The following is a 9542-nucleotide window of genomic DNA, read 5'->3' as shown; positions in this document are numbered from 1 at the left end:
ATGAATAAAGCACATAATCCTGTATTAATTTTAAACAGATAATCATATCAGTAATAATTTTGAATAGTTCTTATCAATCAGGGGAGAAGAATCACTTCTGATGGAATCAAAAGAAAAATTCCCACCAGGAGAAGTAAGAATGTGTCTAGCTTACTCCAGGCAGCTCTGTCCATTTTATTTAGTATCTGCTGCCTGTTGCCGAAATTTCTTCCTGGCTGTGAAAAGAAAGGCAAGACTTGGAATGGTTTGAGGGGACTGTGGAGGTGATAATCTTTATGGATATTCACAAATCTTTCCCACACTTAATAAATCTGGCAGTGTCATCTAGCAATGTCCTTCTATTTAACATGTCGTTCAGAATTTATTAACAGACTCTGCTGCTTATGATGAGTGCGCTCTTTCCCAACTTACTAAAATTCTATACTTATATAAAAATACAGTTTAAACATCATATAATTCACAGAGCAGACAAACATTTACTTGGTAATATCAGTAACATCCTTCCTCTGATTTCCTCTCCCTACTTAACTCACAAAATACCCCTTCCTTTGGAAGCAATAACTGAGTATTCAGCAGTCTCATATGTAATTTATTAAGTAAAGTAAGTTCATTTCTATTGCAAGAACCCAGAAAGAGGACTCCATTACAATAAAATCTATAAAGCAACAAGAAGTCTTTGAAGATATGGTAATTAACCCTGTTTTGCATTGTCATGGGCAGGAACGAGAAATGAACATGGCAAAGGTACATCAGTTATGCATTAAGTTTCTGCAGCCATTAGGTCACTGTTGGCTGCTTGCTTAGGTGAGGACTGATTTCAGTCAGTCCTTCAGGAACACCTTAGTAAAAATACATTTGTAAATCCTAACGAAAAAATCTAAAGCACCATAAGAGAAAATTTACATTTTCCTGCAAAAGGTGACCAAAAAGCAAAGGTAGCCAACTGTTTATTGACTACCAACAGGCATGAATCTCAAGTCAATGTCTATTGCAATTCTACATATTTCTGATGTTCTTATCTAAATTTGAACTGATATAGATTTTTCAGTTTTGTCATATTTCTAAGCAGAAAGAGGCAGGACGAAAATCATAATTATCTCCATGTGTAAATGCATGTGCCTTTGTTTTAAATTTCTGCTCTCTTTGCAGACTAATAAATGCCATTTCATATTTTCAAGATTATCTATTTTAAGCATAATTAAGTTTATTTTAGGAAGCTTTTTCAGATTAAGCCCATGAATAGTCTCTGCTAGATCTAGCTGGCAAGGTAAACATGGTCCTTTTTTTTTTGCCTGCTATTTCTTTGCCAGAATTTACCAGACATGGCAAATGGCAAACCATCCTTAACATACTCTAGGCAAAATCAAGCAGCTTAATATCAATAGTTCATGAAAACCTGATTGACATATGGACAACTTGAATTTATTATTATCGTCAGCTAGAACAGCTATTTGCATAAATGATACTCAACCAGGGGTGAAGAAAAAGAGTTATTATATGTTCATACAAAAATGTAAAGAATGCAAAATCACAGAATTATGCATTCCTCTGGCCAATCAAATGTTTTTTATGTCTTCTAAAAGGCATATATTGCTTAGTAAAAATGCTAGTTCCTGTATGTTGCTATGCTATGTAAATAATGACAGACACTAGAGTAACTGGGCAAGGAGAAAGTAATATATATTTATGGTTAACTTGGATTATCATAACCTATTTTTTGACATAAAGTAAAAATTAATTATATCCAATAGATCAAGCTTTTTGGGTGGTGTTAAACTGTTGCACCTAATAGCCACAACTAATAGTTTATGCATAGCTTAAGTGTCTTTTGCATAACAGCTGTGCCAAAAATAGTGAGTTTTCTTCTAAGCATTTTCTAAAATCCTCTCTTTTTCTTTTTTTTTTTTCTTTTTTTTTTTCTTTTTTTTTTTCTTTTTTTTTTTCTTTTTTTTTTTCTTTTTTTTTTTCTTTTTTTTTTTCTTTTTTTTTTTCTTTTTTTTTTTCTTTTTTTTTTTCTTTTTTTTTTTCTTTTTTTTTTTCTTTTTTTTTTTCTTTTTTTTTTTCTTTTTTTTTTTCTTTTTTTTTTTCTTTTTTTTTTTCTTTTTTTTTTTCTTTTTTTTTTTTTTTGTTTATTCCAGGGACATAATTGTTTTTTTTAAAATATGTATTAATTGTGTGCAGCTGAGTTTTTTAGCTGTTCAGTAGTGAATCACACACAAAGAACAGGGTTAGTTCTGCTGTTCTGGTTAGTTTCAGCTAATTCATATCACATTGCTGCTGGTACCAAATCACACGATTACACAAGAATATTTCTGACAAGAATACTTAAAATTCCTAATTTAAATGTTCATGTCCATGAACAGTTATGAACAGGACTCCTAAATTAATTATTTTCGGCACAATAACTCAGTTGCCTGAGTGGTAAAAAAAGGTTGATAGACATGAAGGGGAGATAACATAAAACTAAAGCAGATAATGCATATTTTTGTACTAATACACTAATTTAAGTCCTGTAGAACTGTATGGCTACCTTGGAAACTTTTACTCCTTATACTTGGTATTCAAAATCATTGGACATAGAAAAATGTGATGTTACAGCTGATCAGGAGCCAAAGATGAGTTTAGCTGTAGAGATATAACAGGTAAGAGGTTACAAGCCACAGAAGTAGCTAATTTAGGACTGCAAAAATAAACAAGGGAAATAAATTTAGGCAAAGATATATGACACTTTCTTTTGGTAGATTGGATTGGATGATCTCCAGCAGTCTTTTGCAACCTAAATGATTCCATGATTTTCTGATTCTGTGCATGTGCAAATGAAACATCAATAACCTCCACCAAAAAAGTACTAAGGCAGAAGACAATTTTACAGCAGAACTTTCTTCATTCCAAATTGGTTTTGTCAGTTGCAAGGTTTTGTTCTTTGAAAAGCAGAATCAGAGAATGGCATCACAGAGATGGTTTTCCCAGCATAGAAAAGCCTACTGTATGTCTGAGCTGGTGAAATCCATATGCACAGTGCAGGCTTACAAATTTTCCAATCTGTCCTTGTCTTGGAAGTGAAGCAGTATTTCACCACTTAAGCTGTGATCCCCATAGGCTTATAACTTAAGAATTATGGCTTCAAGCACTCCAGAAGATTCTTTAGCTACAGAATTCTCACTCATCAGATATCTGATAAAAAAATAGGTGCTCTGGAGTAAGAGACAGTAATCAACCATGACAGGCACCAAGTCCTGAAAATGTTGCTCCATAACCTGGATTTTTCCTTGATTAGGACATTTCTTCAAAGTCCAATCAGCATAATGGAGAAGGATTTTAACCATCTTTTCTACAATCACTGCTTTCTGCTCACTTGTGTCCCCAGGCAAGTCTACCGCAGTCTTTGTTTTACCTTCATAAAGAGAACAAGCTAGAGCCACACACCAGTGAGACACTCTTGTTTCAGAAAGTGGTCAACTCTCTCTCCAGCTCCTCAATGTCATGACATGAAGACTTACTTCCAAGGTAGAAGATCTGACCACTGCAGCTGCTGAAGAACTGGTAACAAGCTTTCTCTCTAACCAATGCCAGGGGTTTGCTGATGATGTCTCCTGTAGCCAGCGATTTGAATTGGCTGCTGTTTTAGATTAGCTGAGCTTTCAAGATCTCTATGGCCTCCAGCTTGTCCTGTGTCTGATGAGCTATAATGTGCAGCTTCTCAATGCTGTCAAGAAGCACTGCTGAGTTAATATCTCTCACCCTTGTCCAGCCACAGCTGGGTGTCCTTGGGTAGATTTTAATTCTGGAGAATTAATCTCTGTCTCTCTGAATTAATCTCTTCCCCACTGGAGAGGAGAAGGTCCAGAACTCTCCTGGGAGAGTGTACAGGAAGTCCACCTATCAAAGATGGGACCAGACTTTTATAAAATAAAGTGGATTGACTGCTGTCATTTAACCATTTAATCGTACCTCCAGATTTCTCATTGGAGAATAAAAGGAAAACAGTAGAAAAAACCCTTGAAGGCCCTGTTCTCACTTAGCAAACCTTTGTTTATCTACTAATTCTCACTTTATCTCCATTTCAGGCCTAGTTGTGGCTAGGCTGGGGTCCATGTCCTTCAACACTGAAGAGCAGCTGGTGTTATGAATATCAACTTAGCCTCTGTTTGTACCCTTCAAGGTTGTTACCACCTCAGAGCTTGCTAAGCCCTTACCTTTCTTATGGGAATCTTTATACCTCAGACCTGGGCCTCTAAAACTGAGACACAAAGAGCAGTTGAAACTGAGGCAGGCATATTGAGAGCTAGAGTGTCCTGCTACAGTATTGCACCAGGATAATCTCTCTTTACCAGGAGAAAATGAATTACATCTCCTCAACAAAATGCAAGCTCAGTATTCACAGAGTTCTGTGCAGGCACAGAGTGCCACACCAGAAGAGGGACACTAGAATGGTCCATGCAACTGTACTGAAAGGCCATCCACACTTTCAGAGATGGCATCAGGCCAACAAGGAATATTTTTTCTAGGGAGGCCACAGCAAGTAGTCAATACTGGGTGATAGAATGGTCTCTCAGCTGAACTTTTGCACATATGGTTCAATATAGCAAGCCTCCTCTTTTGAGCCACTGAAGAGACCTGACACTTTCTTACACCCATAACCTCTCCAATGAGATTTCAAATATGGAGCTTCTGCTGTAATTGCAAATAGGAAGCGTCAAAGAAGTGTCAGGTCACCTGTAAACTTGATGTGCAAAATGGCTGTTCCTGGGGATGGGCATCTGTTATTGATCATGGCAGCTTCCCATTGGCCCACATTGTGATGTGTGCTTTTGCAAAGCCACACGGGAGTCTTGAACAGCCATTGTTGCTACTGAGAGCAGAGATAGCCCCATATTTGACCCCAGAAGCAATGCTGCCCAGACACAGCTGGAGAGCATGCTTTTGATCAAAATTCAGTGCTAGCCCATGTAAAGTCCCCACTGCTATCAGATTTGATACTGCAATTGCACTGGGCAAGGCAGTATCCACTTTATCTGCTGCAGATACTACATGGGCTGAAATTACTTTCAGAAACAAGAGCTGTATAACTGATCCATAGAATGAGAGAGAATCTGGGATTTTTTTCCTCATTTTCAGCTGTGTCTATTCCCCACTGCCATAGCTTGCTACAGAAGATGTGTCGTAAGAGTGTGTATCTGTGTTATCAACATTCAAGAGAAAGGGATCCTCCAAACAAAAGACTCGTTTTCATAATCAGTCTCATTTAAGATGCTCTCTGGTGTTGGAGGGGCATCAACTCGAGGAATGTAAAAATCTTTAGCATCAATCAGCTCATAGTGGGAGTGCAGCTCACAGTCAAGCTCTGTACTCAGCTGGCATGCAGGTGGCTCCAGGCACCACTTGGACTCTGCTCCAGCCCTGGTCCAACCCTGCCTCCATGGCTGGGCTCAAGCCCGTGTCAGGGGTATTTTTGTCTGAAGATGTCTTTTTAACCAAATTCAGTTTTTTTCTTTTGCATATTCCATTCCTTGTGAATTTCACAGTAACAGAAGGATGAGACACAATCTTAACAGCATCCCCAAAACTGTTTCTAATTAAAACATGTAGTAAATAACTTGAACATCAGTGTTATAAACTCACTTAACTTTAAACATATGAATAGTCTATGGAACAACTCAGAAACTAGAAGTTAAAACCTTACTTAGGTGTTAGGTTTGAATTACAGCTCTGGAAGGCAATGGGACACAGCATCATTGTTCCCCTTTGTAGTTTCAGGAATAACAATCTTTCTTGCAAGGTAAATGGTTTATGTAGTCTTATCCCCTGGAAGATATATTGTCACAGCCTGGAAGTCTAGAAAGAATCTGGAGGAATTCCTGCAAGGTTTTCCAAGTAATATATGATTCCTAGCCATCACAAATTGCAAGCTTTCCAAGTCAGAGATAAATTTCAGATGGTAAAATGAACTAGTCATCTTGTTGAATATACTAAACAGAAGAAAAATTCCAATGTAAAATTTACATTACAAATATAATAATGTTGGATAGAACTTTATCATGTCCTAAGTAAAATATAATCTGGTACCAGTGAAACTAAACAGGCTTAGAAACTGTCAGATGAAAAAAAAAAATTACTTCTCAGTGAATCCTTAAAATCTGAACAGATCAGATTTGTTCTGTAATAAACTTATCTAGAATGATTAATCTTACATTCCTATAGTGATAAAGAAAGTGATTCACACAGAAAGCTGTAGTAAGATATGATGGTTTGGAGAATATGGCTTATCAAAACCCTAACTCAGCCCTCCTCTAGAGCCCAGAGATCCGGAAAACAAGCTGCTGTTCTTATACAGTATAAATGTATGTAAGAATACTGAATTGTCTAAAATATCTTGGCTACACAGAAATCAACAGTGCAGTAAACAGTTAATTCCAGCACATCCCAAACTGCTGTAATGTTAGAAACAGCAGAATTATTATAGGGATTTAGCAAATAATTTGAATATCCTGAACATTTCATATTATCAGTAAGACTGAAGAGTAAGACTGGAAGCCCAGCTTAGGTGCCACTTGTAACAACATCAAAGTAGAAATTTTTGGGTCTCTAGGAGGCCCGTGATTCCTTGGAGCTGCAATAGGGATGGATTTGGTTACTCAGCCTCTCATAGTTTAAAGACTCTCAGTATCACTTCCATCTTCAGTGCCTAGGTTCTGATGAAAGTTAGCATAATCTAGGAGGAAATATAGGGGCTCCTCTTGATTCTTTAAATCAGTTTCTTGTACTTATCTGCATACTGATAGTTGTTGCACTTGAATTTGATTTCCTGCTTTTATGGAAATAAAGCAAAAATAGAAAGGAAAAGAAAAAAGATAATTTCAGTTCCTAGAACATCCACTTTCCAAAAAACATCTGGCATTTATCTATATCATTAATTGACTTCACAGCTGAAAATTTCAAAGAGTAGCTATGTGGGAACTGAAAATTAGGTTATTTCAAAAATTGTTTTCACTTTAATTTATATCAAAGTGTTATATTTAGAAAGTTGTTTCAAAAACAGAATTTCAATATATAATGTCAGTCTTGTAAAGTTACTTTAAGAAGGTATTAAAATATTCCTTCTTAATTTTGATATTTTTCTTCTATTTTCTAATTTAGTTGATAAAGTTTTTTTTTAAAATGGACTTTCCAGTTTCTACTAAAAACCCAAAATATTATTTTCAAACTTCTGAAAAATTTTGTACTGTTTTAATCTGTTCTCTTACAAATCACCACATTCCATACTGCTTTGTTTTTCTGGAAAATGTTGTTAGATCTGCCTACAGGGAATCAGCTGTCTAGAAAATGCTGTTTTTTAAAGTGGAGGTGAAATTCTAGAAATATTTATTCTGACTGCCCCTCATCGTAATTGGTTGTTATCACCATGATTTCATGTGCGTGTCATGTGGATGTTCTATCTGATTTATGCTCCTGTCTGCTCAGTCGCATCTTCCTCAGGCACAAGTGACTCCATCTTGCAGCTCTAAGGAACATTTCTTTGAAACTGTGCATACGCTACCTGCAAAATTCATCTTGCCATAGTACACACCTAGTTTTCCTTTGTGCCTTTGGAAACAACATTAAAGATCATCTAGTTCAAACTCCCCTGCACGGGCAGGGACACCTCCCACTAGATCAGGTTGCTCAGAGCCCCATCCAACCTGGCCTTGAACACTTCCAGGGAAGGGGCTTCTACAACTTCCCTGGGCAAACTGTGAGAGTGTCTCACTAAAGGACTTCTTCCTAATGCCTAACCTAAATCTCCCCTCTGATCCATTATGTCTTGTTCTCTCACTACAAGCCCTTGTAAAAAGTCCCTCTCCAGCTTTCCTGTAGCCCCCTCAGGTACTGGAAGACTGCTATTAGGTCTGCCCAGAGCCTTCTGAGGAGCTGAGGAACCCCAACTCTCTCAGCTTGTCCTTGTAGGAGAGGTCCTCCAGACCTTAGATAATTTTCTTGGCCTTCCTCTGGACTCTCTCCAGGAGCTCCATGTCCTTCTTATACTGGGGGCTTCAGAACTGGACACAGTACTCCACATGGGGTTTCACAATAACCAAGTAGAGGAGCAGAAGCAGCTCCCTTGACCTCCTGGCCCTGCTTCTTTTGATTCAGCCCAGGACACTGTTGGCTTTCTGGGCTGCAAGTGCACACTGTTGACTCATGTTGAGCTTCTCATCCACCATCACACCAAAGTCCTTCTCCTCTGGACTGTTTTTGATCCTTTCTCCACTCAACCTGCTATTTGTACTTGGGATTGCCCCTACCCAGGTGCAGAACCTTGCATTTGGCCTTGTTGAACTTCATGCAGTTTGCACAAGTCCACTTCTGAAGCCACTAATCCAGTACTGCTTGTTTTTACTTGTTTTTGTATCATTTTTATTCAAACAAAGCAAAGCATGCCACTGTTTGTAGCAATTTATATTTACCTTGTTTAATTTTTACAACAAATGTCTTTAGCAGAAATTTTAAGCTTTACAAGTAAAGAAAAATATTATCTTCAGGGAAAGTAGGAGAAGTTTCCAAGTAATAGCTTTATGGAAAGAGCACTCAAAATTGCAGTGGAAGCTACTGTGCATTTTCAACCTCAGTGGAAGCCACTGGTAGCCTTTATGTTACAGCTGCAAAACACAAATATTTTATGTGATATGTTATTGTAATGTAGTAATTTAAAGCTTTCCACTTTACAGATCTGGAATGAAAAAAATTAGAGTCCGGTTTGTTCCCATCACAAAAATTACTTGCAGAGCTCCTAGAAGCATATTCCACATGTGCTGGTGATGCATGCCAGAAGCAGTAAACAAATGTCATTTATGGTGGCTCTGTTGTTATCTACAGCTACGGAGAGCAGAGAATAAAATGACGTTTTTGGAATTTCGTTAAGGACGTAATTATTGTTAAAGTGCTCTTTTAGCTAGAACGGGGCAGGGAGGTAGCAGGCAGGGAGAGAAATACCCTACCTTATGAGGGATTTTAAAGCAGTGGCTGGGATTAAAACACAAGCCTGAATTTAGAATAGTTCCAAAGGGTTGTATCATGTACAGTAGCCATTGCCAATGTTGTGGTGTGTGTATACAAATACACACTAATAAACAGGCCTAGATTTTTTAAAGAGTTTGGCGTCTGGGTTTGGAACCATGTTTTTTAAAGGACTCAGCTCCAACTTGCCCACTGTATTTCCTTTGAAAGGTATCCTGGTTCAGTTGCCTGTATGGAAGCTGAGTTCTTTATGAAGCCTGACCCCAGCTGTCAGCACCGCATACTTGAAGATCTGGCCCTGTAGTGCCTACATGCACAGCACGCACCACTGTGTTAGTAACTATGAATGATGAACAAATGAATGGGTAGTGGGACATTTGACTGTGATTAGTCAGATCACATTCATTTTTAGCAAATGTTAAGAAAGAACTGCTGAGAAAACCCATCTGAGTCCCAGTGAATGCCTGAAACCAGTGTTCACAACAAATGTGGTTGGACGGTCCTGAACTGTTTATGTGTGCTGGCTGAAAGACAACACCACCAGGAAT

General features: G+C 37.8%; 1 pseudogene; it reads right to left on the bottom strand.

Annotated features, from left to right (window-relative positions):
- Window positions 1-3101: 3101 nt before the first annotated feature.
- The window catches only part of LOC104389118, an 8076-nt pseudogene continuing 1635 nt past the window's right edge, over window positions 3102-9542 (bottom strand).

This window comes from Chaetura pelagica, unplaced genomic scaffold, assembly GCF_000747805.2.
Source record: "Chaetura pelagica isolate M959 unplaced genomic scaffold, ChaPel_1.0 scaffold255, whole genome shotgun sequence".
NCBI classification, from domain to species: domain Eukaryota; kingdom Metazoa; phylum Chordata; class Aves; order Apodiformes; family Apodidae; genus Chaetura; species Chaetura pelagica.
The sequence above is the reverse complement of the archived record's forward strand: the minus strand, read 5'-3'. Positions and strand labels throughout refer to the sequence as shown.